The sequence below is a fragment of the Heloderma suspectum genome, chromosome 15, assembly GCF_057233095.1.
Source record: "Heloderma suspectum isolate Gila_16-S chromosome 15, 16-S_ref, whole genome shotgun sequence".
Taxonomy (NCBI): Eukaryota; Metazoa; Chordata; class Lepidosauria; order Squamata; family Helodermatidae; genus Heloderma; species Heloderma suspectum.
Window position 1 is genome coordinate 20,463,316 of NC_139472.1, and position 13,694 is coordinate 20,477,009.

Below are 13,694 nucleotides of genomic sequence, written 5' to 3' on the forward strand. Positions count from 1 at the left end.
GAGCCTGTTCCTAGATCAGTTCTCCTTCCCCCCACTTTTTTTCTGGCAGGCCTCCAGCCAGGGCTTGGGAGGCTGGCCATGACCAGCACATTTTGCACCTTGCTGTTTATAAACTGGTTCCCAAAGAAAGGGTGGGAAAGACTTAGAAAGCCCCAGAATTACACCCCTTGCCTGGTTGCAATGTTTCACCTGGCATCGCCTGAGAGACAAAGTGACTGGCTTGCTCATTAATGAATGAATTAGAGCTAGGAGAACAGAAGACAGGTTGATTCATAACCAAATTATGCCAGGCTGTAATGTTTCCAGGTAAGGAAACGGCAGCTAATTTAAAGTCTGAATCAAGCATTAAGGACTGTGAGATGGATTGGTCTATTTGAAGTCTAATGCTGGAAATGGAAGTAATAAACACAATAACAAGGAGAGAAAATGGAATCTTAAAAAAGAAAGAAAGAAAAGCGAAACCAGGAGGCTAAATTGAGGGTGCAAAGAAGGTAGGAGAACCTTGTGTTTGGAAGATATTATTAAACTGCAGCATAATGAATGAGATAAATAGAAGATCCTAACCAAATAACCAAGGAATATTGGCTGGTAAATAAGCATTTTGAATAAAAGAAATGATTTGCAAGGCTGCGTCCTTCAGAAAAGATAGAAATGCTTACAAAATATCAAGAAAGCAAGTGCCACAGTCCAACACGATGTTTCCATAAGACATAGTGCTCAGAGCTACAAGGTGGCTGAATATCATCCCCAGATAACTAAGAAATTATTCAGTCTTGAGGTGGTTATGCATCCTACTTTACATAGGACAGACCATTATTTGAAAGGCTGTCAAAGGGGTTTACAAAGGGGGCTGTGATGAAACTTCATAGTGGTTAAGGTCAGGAGATGTTGTATACTATGGGGATGAACACTCCCGCACACTGGAGGCTGGACAGCCGCCTGTCAGGGATGCTCCGACTTGGATTCCTGCATTGAGCAGGGGGTTGGACTCGATGGCCTTGTAGGCCCCTTCCAACCTGACTATTCTATGATTCTATGAATAGATGGAGACTTGAGTACTAGGGAGGATGGTGAAGCAGGTAAGATACACTCTTTGGGGAATTCCTCCTTGGTTTGCCTCATTCACATTTCTGAACATGGGTCAATAAGGAAAAATGAGTATTACTGACAGGGAAAGGCTATTTCCCCCATAGGCTAAAGCATGAAAATGCTGATAGGGGGAGGAGATGCACAGGTGCACATTTGTGCAAGTGCGCACTTGCATAACTGTGCATTTTCCCAAGTTTGCACTTGTTCACGTATGCACTTTTGAACACAAGCTTGGGAAATTGTGAAAATTCCCCAAGAATTAGCATTCCTGCTCACGTTCACCTTCAGGTTTGCTAATGGAAGATGTTTGCATGCTTTGTGAACAGGAATGAAATCCTTGTACATCCCTATTGCCAGCTAACAAGGTGGGCTTTTAAAAATTATGTCCATCCCAGCTTTCTGAGCAGAGAGAACCCCAGGGGTGCAAGCATTTACCCAGGGCTTTGGTGTCCTTGGACTGAGGTACTGAAGGTGTATGGTGTTTTAGTGATGGATGCTTTATTTAAACATATATACAGGCTGAGCATAGAAATTCACAGCATTAACAAATGAACAGATTTCTGCTCCCCCATTAGGGGTGTGTGTATGTGTGTGTGGGGGGGTTGCACCCTAAAGAGGCTTCCAGAGAGCCCTCCAGCCCAACTATGTCTCCTCAGCTTGACCTTATTTAGGAATAGGAGAACTAATGAGACTTGATTTCCTCCTTGAAACTCATTTCACCTCATTCCCATTCCTGAACTCGACTGGTCCTCCCCACCCGAGAATGTACAGTCTTGGACCCAGAAAAGGCACCTACAATCACATTTGGTTGTGAATCTGGGAAATTCTGCACAAGAAACAAAATGCTTGTACATTCCTAATCTTGTTTGAGTCTGTCTCTAGCAGCTTCTTTATTTCAGGTTGCTTTTCCTTTCCTTTCCTTTCCTTTTCTTAGAAAGATACCATGACTGTATTTAATTGGCGTTCAAGCAGTTTTAAGATGGTGTCAAGCAATACTGGATATTTATTTGTCGGTTCGTTGGTTTGTTTGTTTTTACTGTACTTGATCCATCTTTTTAATCTTTTTATTATTATTATTTGCTTGCTTTGTAAACCATCCTGGAAGTTTTGCCATAGGGCAGTACAGAAATATTTTAAACAAGCCGACAAATAAACAAAATCAGTAATGCTCCAATGGTTCAGCCACAGGGGCAGAGACCAACTGTGCAGATGTTTCCCTGTGAAGTGCTACTTGCCCCTACATGGTGCCAGTTTTAAGGTTGGCAGCTTCCCAGAATCAGCCCCTGCCCATATAGTTTGGCCATTGAAATGTTATCCCGGCTGTGCAGAAGCTGCTCATGGAAAACAAAACATAACAAAACACCTCCATCGCTACTGAGCTTTAGACAGGTAGTAAAAATGGTATTGCTTCGTGGGGACTTTGGCTTTTAAAACAGCGATCAGCCTGCATTTTTTAAAGAATGCTTTGGTTTTTTTTGTTTTGTTTTTAATGTTGTGACTTCATTGGATTCCATTGTGCATTGCTCTGGGAGCCCTCGAGGGCAGAAAAGTGATATATAAATACTTTAAATAAATCAATATTACAGAAAACAGTTTCTTTGTAGGGATGGGTGAATGGACAATGTTCAATTCCTGCTCACTCTGCATGATGGGAAAATTGCACAAATTGAGCCAAGATCGAATGTGAAATTTGCACAAATTTCCCCAATTTGTGGAGTCTTGCCAAAAGCTTCATGGAAATGGTGGGTTTTACGGATGGATGTGAAGGACGTAGGGGTGGATGAATCTGTCAATTTTGGTTCCTCCTTTTCTCGACTTTCCAGTCTTAATTTCCGTTTGTCCTGAAGGAAGGCAGGGTCTTCTGTGGCAGCAGAACTTTGGACAGCAAAGGATGGTGGTTTTGATTTGAATGTCAATGTTTCTCTGAGTTTCTAAAATGTCTGTGCCATGGGAATACATCACCTGTATTCCCATAGCAAGACCCAAGGAGATGAATTTCCCAGGAGCATAGCCATTTCCAGAAAAGCCTGCATCCTTCTTATTGTTTCCCAGACTTACAGAAATCAACAGAAATGTTATTGCCAAATCCATTGCTCTTATGTTCATCATGGGGAAGTGGGGATGTGCCAGTAAATATTTATTAGACTGCAATAGACGTTGCCCTCCTGTTTAGTACAATCCAGCCAGAGCTAAGCATATTTGAGCCCTTTTAAGTTCAATGGGAGAACTGGCAGGAGCTACAGGGGACATCAATCATGCAGTCAATCAGCACTGAAAACTCAAACCATGCATTTAATTCGAGTTCTTCATCATGTCTAGGGCAGGGGGTGCAGAACCCCAGGACCACAGGCCAAATACAGCCAGCCTGGGGCCCCAATCTGGTTGTCCTGGATTCCCAAGGAGGTCAAATCCCCTTTCCGTGGCTGAACCCCTTTCCCAGACTGCCAGTCGTTTGGCGGTTTCCTGGATTTTGCACCCTTTCCCCATTTTAAAAGGTTGACATGCCTCTCTTACTGGCAGGAAGAGCTTTACACTGAAGCATCCTGTCTTTAAGTTGAAGCATCTCCACCCTTGCTTTAAGTGCTGAGAACAGGGTGGTGACAGGCAGCAGTGCTGAGCACAGGACAGGGTTCTAAATTGCTGGCATGGAGTTAATACCCTGGACTTTGTACGGTGGAGAAAAGAGGCATGCACATATAGAGATATGAAGGCCTGGGGAAAATCTCCCAGAGAAACTGGTGGGGCGGGGTGTGAGTGAAAAAAAAGTGGAAAAAACTTCCCCACCCTCCACAATTTTCCCCCAAATCTCTGGAAAAAGAGGTTATTTTTCCTCCTAATTTTTCCATTTCCCCCTCCCATTTTTCTGTGTTTTTATCCCCCAGGCCTTCACATCTCTAGCTACACACTTCTACCTAAAGCTTTGTGAGTGGCAGGAAGATCTTTAAGCTGAACTATGCTGAAACTTTGGGTATTTTGTCGTCTTTTGCCCCTGGCTCTGTATGCCACTGAAATGTGGCTCTTGACAGCTTTTCTGAAATAGAATTTGGAAAGGTTCAAACTCAGAAAGGTTCAAACTCAGAAAGGTTCAACATGCCCTACTCTAGGATCACTTTCAGGGATCACACTTTCTGGTTGGGCAGATTAGAAGTAAGTATATGGATCTTGATCAGAATAACTTTGCCAGAGGGGGCTAGTGTGGGACTCAATGCAACCCCCTCCCTTTGCTTCCTCCCTTTTCACAGGGTTCAGAAAGGACATCTGAGCTCCTCCCTCCCCCACCCCCCAGGAAGGAGATGGATGGATGGATGGATGGATGGATGGAATGAGAGGGGTGATATGCATGGGTCTGCCATTGTATGTAAGAGCCGGTATGCTGTGGTGTGTATATATGTGCATCTTCTGTGAAGGAAGGGGCATCTAATTAAGCACAATATCAGTCCTCTCCTGTTCACGCACGTGTGTGTGTGTGTGGGGAGGGTAGTAGGGACAGCCCATACTTTGCATGCAAGACGTCCAAGCTTCAATTCCTGGCATCTCCAGGTAGGGGCTAAGACAAGTTGCAGCCAGATGGTCTGACTCAGTTTAAATCATATTCTGATCATGGGCATGATAATTGATTTACTTATTTACTTATTTTATTTACAACATTTATATATTGTTCCACTTCTAAACAGATTCCAGACCGGTGAAAAATAGAAGATTAAAGGAAAGAACACCATTTAAAAATATTAAAAAACAAAACAGAATACCAATAAAAATGGTGGCTGGTCAGTCAAGGAAGGCTTCCTGAAATGAAGGTCTCTTCAGCAGGTGCTGAAACGACACAGTGGTATGTCAGAGGACAGGTATGTCGGAGGAATCCATCTGGGTAGTGAAGTTCCCCAGACTTTGGCTCACTTACCCACGAGTTGGCCCAGCTTGATGCAAATCGAGTCAGGCCAGGTAGCAGATTTTCTTTTCTTTCTTTTTTCTTACGTCAACATTTACGCCAATCGCATCCACAATTTGTGCCGTTTGCACAAATTTCAGCCATAATTTGCTTCATTTGCGTAACTTGCGACTGTTATATGCTTAATTTGTGCAAATTGCAGCCACAATTTGTGTAAATCACAGGTGCAATTTGCACAAGTGGAGCATATCACAGCAGCAATCTGTGCAAATTTAACAAATTATTGCTGAAATTGGTGTAAATGTTGATTTAAGAAAGAAAGAAAAACCTGAGAAAGTTCCTGGATTTCGGAGAAAAGCCTGCAGCTCGGCTCACAAATGCAAGTTGAGCCTAAAAAGGGCCAGATTTCCCCCACAATGGCCATCCCTACCCCTGCAGCAGGCAGTTCCACGGAAAGGGAGCCATCACACAGAAGGTGCTACACCAAGTGGACTCCAACCAGGCCAGAGGTCCATGTGGAACCACCAGGAGCATCCCATCGGATGACCTCATTGACCAGGCAAGTTGATATGGGAGAGGCACTCTCTCAGGTATCCTGACCCCAAGCTGTCTAGGGCTTTAGACGCTAGTAAAAGGTAAAGGTAAAGGTGTCCCCAACCAGTCGTGTCCGACTCTAGGGTGCGGTGCTCATCCCCGTTTCTAAGCCGAAGAGCCAGCGCTGTCCGAAGACGCTTCCGTGGTCATGTGGCCGGCATGACTGAACACCGAGGTGCACGGAACGCTGTTACCTTTCCCGCCGAGGTGGTACCTATTTATCTACTTGCAATTTCTTGCTTTCGAACTGCTAGGTTGGCAGAAGCTGGGACTGAAGACGGGAGCTCACTCCGTCACGCGGCACTCGGGTCTTGAACTGCTGACCTGCCGACCTTCCAGTCTGCAGTTCAGCGTCTTAACCACTAAGCCACTGCGGCCCCTTAGACGCTAGTACTAGAACCTTAAACCTGGCCCCGTAGTGAATAGGCAGCCAGTGCAGTTCCCTCAGCAAAGCAGTTGCATGCTGAAAAGGGGCAGCTCCCGACAACAGCCAAGCTGCTGCATTCTGCACTAGCTCCAGCTTCTGCAGCAGCCTCAAGGGCAGCCCCACATGGACCGCATTGCAGTAATCCAGTCTTGAGGTTACTAGCACCTGTACCGCTGTGGCCAAGCTCTCCCTGTCCAGGAAAGGCTGTAGCTGGTTTAACCAGGTACTGGTAAAAGGAATTCCATGCTGCCATGGCCACTTGGGCCTCCAGCAACCGTGATGGATCTACGGGTACCCCCAGACTAGAGGGAGGATCTAGGAGTACCCCCAAACCTGAACTTTCAAAGGGAGCGCAACCCCTCCAGAAAAAGCAAAGAGCCTGTCTCTTGGACTCGGGAACCACCCACCCACAAGACTTCTGTCTTGCCAGGATTCAGCTTCAGTTTATTGGCCCTCATCCAGCCCATCACTGAATCTAGGCACTGATCCAGGACTTGCACATCCTCACCTTATTCAGATGTCACAGGGAGAGAGAGCTGTGTGTCATCATGATACTGGTGGCACTTGGCTCCAAATCCCCTAATGAATGTTCCCAGTTGCTACATATTAAACAACACTGGGGACGAGGTGGTGCCCTGCAGAACCCCATAGCTAAGTTGCCAAGGGGCTGAGGAATGGTCACCCAATGTTACTCTCCGAAATTGACCCCAATTGAAATTGAAATCGGCAGGTAAGACCAGGACCACAGTAACACAGTGCCTCCAATGTCCATCACATGGAGTCCATCCAGGAGGATACCATGGTTGATGGTATCAAAAGCCAATAATTGTGCAAAATTAACAGGGTCACACTCCCCCTATCCCTTTGCTGATATAGGTCATCTATCAGGGTGACCAAGGCAGATTCGCTCCCATTACCAGATTGAAACCCAGACTGGAATGGGTCTAGATAATCAGTATCCTCCAAGAGTGCCAGCAGTCCCCCCCCCAAAAAAAAAGCTTTTCTAGTGCCTTCCCTAAGAAAGGGGTACTTGTGACTGGGCAGTAGTCACCAAATAACATTTTGTCCAGAGCAGGTTTCTTCAGGAGTGGTCACACTACTGTTTCCATAAGGACATCAGGAACCACCCCTTCATGGAAGGATGCATTTACCACTCCCTGGACCCACCCAGTCATACCTCCTCAGCTAGCTCTTATTGGCCAGTAAGGGCAAGGATCAAGAGGGCATGTGGTCAGTCACATTGATGAAAGCACCTTGTCCACGTTATCAGGCCACAGCAATTGAAATTGATCCCACAAAATCAGGCAGATGGTGGCATCAGAGACCTCGACTAGAGCTGCACTAACAGCAGTGTCAAGTTCACTGTGGAGACATGTGATTTTGTCCTCAAAATGCAATGCAAAATGGTCACAGCAGGTCCTTGAAGGGACCAGGCTCCATTCGCTGGGGAGAGTGTTAACAACCCTTGGACCACCTGAAAGAATTCCACTGGATGGCTACTCGAGGATGCAATGGAGGCAGCAAAGTCAGCCTTCCTTGCTACCAGCACCACCACATGATAGTCATGATTATGTGCTCTGGAACATGCTCATCTGGCTTCACTTCTAGTCTTACAGCACTTCTGTTCTAGCTGACATCCAGCCTGTTACATTGTCCACAGCTCCCCAATATACCAAGGAACAGAGCAGGCCCTACAATACTGGAGAGGGCACTCAGGTGCAATCGTGGGGATGGCTCTCCTCTGCATCTCACCATTCTGTAGTGAGACTAGGGCCTCAGTCACCAACTACACTGAAAACAAGTTATATTTAGGGACGTGCAAATCAGCAAAACTCAAATTTCTCCTCAAATCTCACTTTCACTCATGTCCATATCAGATTTCAAACTCCCGCTCCCCCCATGAAAATGTGTGTGTATTTTTGTACACTTTTTTTTTCAGATGTTGTCACACATTCTCAGATTTTGTGTACACATTTCCTTCCAATGTCTGAAGCCTTTTCGTGCGCATTTTGGAAAGGTATGCAATTTCCGTGCACATTTTCCAGACACAGATTCGTTTGCGTGTTATGCGAAATCTATCGTAAAATCAGAAATGTGTGGTCTTCAGACTGCAGATTGTGTTCGGGTCCACATTAGGTTTCTGGGATGTACGAATTGCACACATTCTGCTCAAAAATGAACTGAAACAAATTTCTCACTCGTTCCCACTTGCATTACCCTCAAACCTTTTTGAACTTCCAAGCTAACGTGATCTATCAGCATTATCCTTTCCAGAACACTAAATAAGGAGGTTCTATGGGGGGGGGGGAACACCAATGAAATTGCTTTAATTACTTTTGTGTGAACTCCATTACAAATAAATAAATAAATAAATCCCCCCAATCGCCATACATTTCTCTCTCTGTCTCTCTCTCTCTCTCACACACACTCATTCTCCGCTCTTTGCTTCTCAATAGAAGGTGTTAGTGGTTCCTCTTCACTTCACAACAGAATGATACAAAACATCATGAAGTGTTTTAATGTGCTAATTAGGGGTTATGGAAACCCAGATTATTTACAATAAAATCAATAATAAAACAGGTTTCTCTATGTTGTTTTTCCTGGCATGAACAGATTTGCAAAGATGATAAGTACCTATCATATGAATCTATACTTACGAGATACAGATAAAACCTTAGGTAATCAACAGATTTTTTTTTTTTGAGTAATAACATTCCTTGTTTTCTTGTTGTGACATTCCTATCACACATTCAACAGTAGGCATGTTAGAGAAATCTTCCACAGATTCAAATGAGTTCAGATGTCTAGGAATCCGATTGCAGATTTTGCAGTGGACTGGGTTTTTCTGCGTTGCACAGATTCCACAGAATTGTGGACTTTTAAAAACATTTGATGGCGGAAGTTGCCCAAATTTGCACTAATGTGCATTAGTGCAAGTGTACACTTGCACAAGTGGAAACAAATTCTCACATATCTCTAAAAATTCTGATTGTATGAATGAGCGGACAGCAGAACAAAAGACACCTGACAATCCATGAAACACAGACAGAATGGATTTAATAAAATCCATACACCCCTGTTCAACACAAACCTCCATAATGGTGGAACGAGTACTGGGAGATGAGTTTATTTCTTATTTATTGTTCCCCCTCCCCCTCTTTCTCCCTCTCCCCTAAGAAATTCTAGTGGTATTGAACTCATGTTGCTTCTCTCAGCATTAATCAGAAGCTTTACCCAAACAACAAATTTCAAATTTACCTTGACATGAATTCACAACTGTAATTCTCAGTGGATATAGAACAAAGTAATGAATCCTTCAAAGTCTTGACAACAATGCCGTGATTACTCAAAGCCAACATGGATTTGTCAAAAACAAGTCCTGCCAGACAAATCTGATCTCATTTTTTGATCAAGTAACCTCCCTTGTAGACCTTGGGAATGCTGTAGACATCATATACCTCGACTTCAGCAAAGCTTTCGACAAAGTGCCCCATGATCTCCTGATGAGCAAACTAGCTCAAAGTGGGCTAGATGGAACAACGATCCGGTGGATCCACAGTTGGCTACAGAATCGGACTCAAAGAGTGCTGATCAATGGGACCTTCTCAAACTGGGGAGAGGTAACGAGTGGGGTACCGCAGGGCTCAGTCCTGGGCCCAGTGCTCTTCAACATTTTTATTAATGACTTGGAGGAGGAGGTGCAGGGAATGCTGATCAAATTTGCAGATGACACAAAATTGGGAGGGATAGCTAATACTTTGGAAGACAGAAATAAAATTCAAAGTGATCTGGATAGACTGGAGCGCTGGGCAGAAAACAACAGAATGACATTTAATAGGGACAAATGCCAAGTTCTGCACCTAGGAAAAAGAAACCAAAGTCACAGTTACAAGATGGGGGATACGTGGCTCAACCACACTACAAGCGAGAAGGATCTTGGAATTGTTGTTGATCACAAGCTGAATATGAGCCAACAATGTGATGTGGCTGCAAAGAAGGCAAATGCTATTTTGGGCTGCATTCATAGAAGCATCACTTCCAAATCCTGGGAGTACTAGTCCCCCTCTACTCAGCACTGGTTAGGCCTCATCTGGAGTACTGTGTCCAGTTCTGGGCACCACACTTTAAGAAGGATGCAGACAAACTGGAGGGGGTTCAGAGGAGGGCAACAAAGATGATCAGGGGACTGGAAACAAAGCCCTATGAAGAGAGACTCAAATAACTGGGTATGTTTAGCCTTGAGAAGAGAAGACTGAGGGGAGATATGATAGGGCTCTTCAAGTACTTGAAAGGTTGTCACAGAGAAGAAGGCCAGGATCTCTTCTTGATCATCCCAGAGTGCAGAACACGGAATCATGGGCTCAAGTTAGAGGAAGCCAGATTCCGGCTGAACATCAGGAAAAACTTCCTGACTGTAAGAGCAATACGACAATGGAACCCATGACCTGGGGAGGCAGTGGGCTCTCCCACACTGGAGGCCTTCAAGACGAGGCTGGACAGCCATTTGTCAGGGATGCTCTGACTTGGATTCCTGCATTGAGCAGGGGGTTGGACTCGATGGCCTTGTAGGCCCCTTCCAACCCTACTATTCTATGATTCTATGATCCCCGCCCTCCACAACATACGCATACACACTAGGGATGTAGGAGGAATGTGGCTGGGGGGGGTATAGCTCTGAGTTTTTGCCAGCTTGCACCGTCCCCCGGATACCAGCTCACAAATCCCTGGGCTTGTCTGACATGATGCACGCTGAGTTGGGCAAGCTTACGATGTTGCACTTTTTCATTTGCGCAAATCACAAATTGCGCAGAATCACAGCTGTAAGTAGCACAATTTCTGCAGACTTGCAGGCATAAATGTTCATTTACGCCTGTAATTTTGTGCAAATTGCACTTTTTACAGCTGCCATGTTGTGCAAATTGCAATTTCCATAAATATTTATACCCACGGTTTTGTGCAAATTGTGGCTTGCTGATTAAAAAAAACAGGCGGGAAGGTGCCCAAGTTAAGTTTCAGGAACTGATTTACCACTTGGCTCACAAATACTTGCTGAGTCAGGGGCATCGCAGGGATCCATCGAGCCAAAAGCAAACAGGTTTCCCTGTGATGGCCATCCCTACTACTACTACTACTACTACACACACACACACACACACTCACACACATACACACACACACACACACACACACAATTGTTGAGATCTTCTAGGGAGGCCTTGCTTTGAGGGCCTTATTTTCTAAAGGTGAGAGCAAGTAGACCCTGAGGCAGGGCTAGGGGTGCACGAAAGTCACTTACCTGGTCTTGCAGCTTTTCGTGGTGGGGGGGAGGCGCTTCGCTGCTCTCCCCCCGAAGTTCAGGCCAGGGGGGAGGCTTCCCGCCTCGCCCGGCCAAAATTCAGGCTGGGGAGGAGGCACCTCGCCTCGCCCGGCCGTGAACTAAAAAGTTAAAAAAAAAAAACACCCCCGTGATAGGCTACGTGACGATTAACGTAGCCTATCACGGCTAGATCTGCTAAGTCAGCCATGATAGGCTACGTAAATTGCCACGTAGCCTATCACGGGTGACTTAAAAAAAAAAAGCGTGTACGCAAATGGCGGCCCCCATAGGGAGCCGCCATTCGCGTTCCTTATTTGGTCGCTGTAGTCTACGTAAATCTTTACGTAGACTACAGCGACCAAATAAGGAACGTGAATGACGGCTCCCTATGGGGGCCGCCATTAGCCATACGCGCTTTTTTTTTTTTAAGTCACCCGTGATAGGCTACGTGACGATTTACATAGCCTATCATGGCTGACTTTGCAAATCTAGCCATGATAGGCTACGTTAATCGTCACGTAGCCTATCACGGGGGCGTTTTATTTTTTTTAGTTTTATTGAAATGGTGGCGGCGGTGGCAGCCGGTCGAAAGATCGGCGGTGGCGGTGGCAGCCAGTCGAAAGATCGGCTGCCGCCCCCGCCCCTGACGAAGACCCGACGAACCGCTGCCGGGACCCGCCGCTGGGAGGGACATTTGGGAAAGGTAAGTCCCGTCCCAGGGGGGGTGCGGGGTGTGGGGGTGTGTGGAGAATTTCTCCCCGAAACTTGTTCGGGGGGCCGAACACGTTGGCGCTTGGCCCCCCGAAGTTTTGGGGAGAAATTCTCCGCCAACCCTAGGCAGGGCTTTCTGGGTGATGGTCCCACTATTCAAGAATAGCTTCCCAGGGAAGCTGCACCGGGCCACCACATTGCTTCTCTGTCTTGGCTCATGTACTGGCTCATAGCTCATGTATTGCAGATTCACTACATTTGTACTAAAAACTTGACACATCAAGGATTGTATCCAATGTTAGTGCTAGTTAGAGTATACCCATTGAAATGAATGGGACTAAAGTTAGAGTAATGCTGGATACTAGCCCAAATGTTCTCCATCCTATCTAAAACCACAAATGGCACAATTGTGTGCCACCATTGATAAGACCCTGTCACTGGTACCCACCAATCAGATTTTAGCTAATGGGCCAGAGAAAGGGGCCTCTGATGCCATTCTTAAGGGCTGGGCAGGTTCACCTGGGCAAAGGTGGTCCTGACAAATACCTGGTTGCAGGCCTTTTAGGAACCCCACCCCACATTCTGTGCTTTGGAAGCGTGATGCAGAGTCCCTCATTCAACCCAGAATAGCTGATAACAATCAATCCGACCATGTTTGCCATCTGTTTCTTCACATAGCCAAATGATTTTGCACCACTGTCTCTGGCACAGAAGAAGGGCGTGATGTGTTTATAAAAGGACAACTTCAACCCCAAAACCAACTCTAAAAATGAGAAGAGTCTCTGCTCCTGTGCTCTGTTTCTGCAAAATTATAGATTCTCAGCAAAAAGCCAGTTGGTGTTGCTCATCTGTTATCAGATCTAGGTCATTCTGTTCCCTGGATTTTTTTCTAGTACAGATTTAGAATATCCAGATTGTCCCCCGACTTTTCACAGATATAATGCAAAAAATACTAGTATCCATATAATCATTCTAAAACCTGCAGAGACGTTTCCAACAGCTATCCTGAAATAAAACAAAATGTGCTTTCAACAGAGCCGTGGCGAACACAGAAACCCTCACTAATAAATAAATAAGCTTTTTTGTGTTCCCCACGGCTCTGTTGAAAGCACATTTTGGGGGGAGAACATTGTCTGCAATATCAAAAAAATGCCTCCCTTTTCAGCCATTTCTCAGGACTGCTTGTGAAAACATTCACAGAATTCATTCATGTTCCCATAAGCTGTTCCCACTCTCAAGTGTCCTCACGCACCCTCAGTGACACCGTCAAGTTGCCAAATGAGCTTCCGCCATGCATTGAAAATTTGGTTATTCAGGCAGGTGCTTGGGTTGGGTTAGGGTATTTTTAAATAATGTTTTAATGTATAATTTTACTGTTTTAAATTGTATTGTTGTATATCGCCCAGAGCGGCCAGGTGACTGGCCAGATGGGCGATTAAGAAAATAAATAAATAAATAAATAAATAAATAAATAAATCTGATTGTCTACATACTATTGTGACATCATTCCATTCACTAGGTGATCCTTTACTCAGATACATTAGCCATGTGATTGCTCCAGAAAGTGCCAGCAGTTGGTGGTAGGGGTGTACAAATCACTTACCCCATTCCGCTGGGACCATCCACAGTGTGTGGGGGGGGAGGCACTCCGTCCCTCCCTTCAGAAT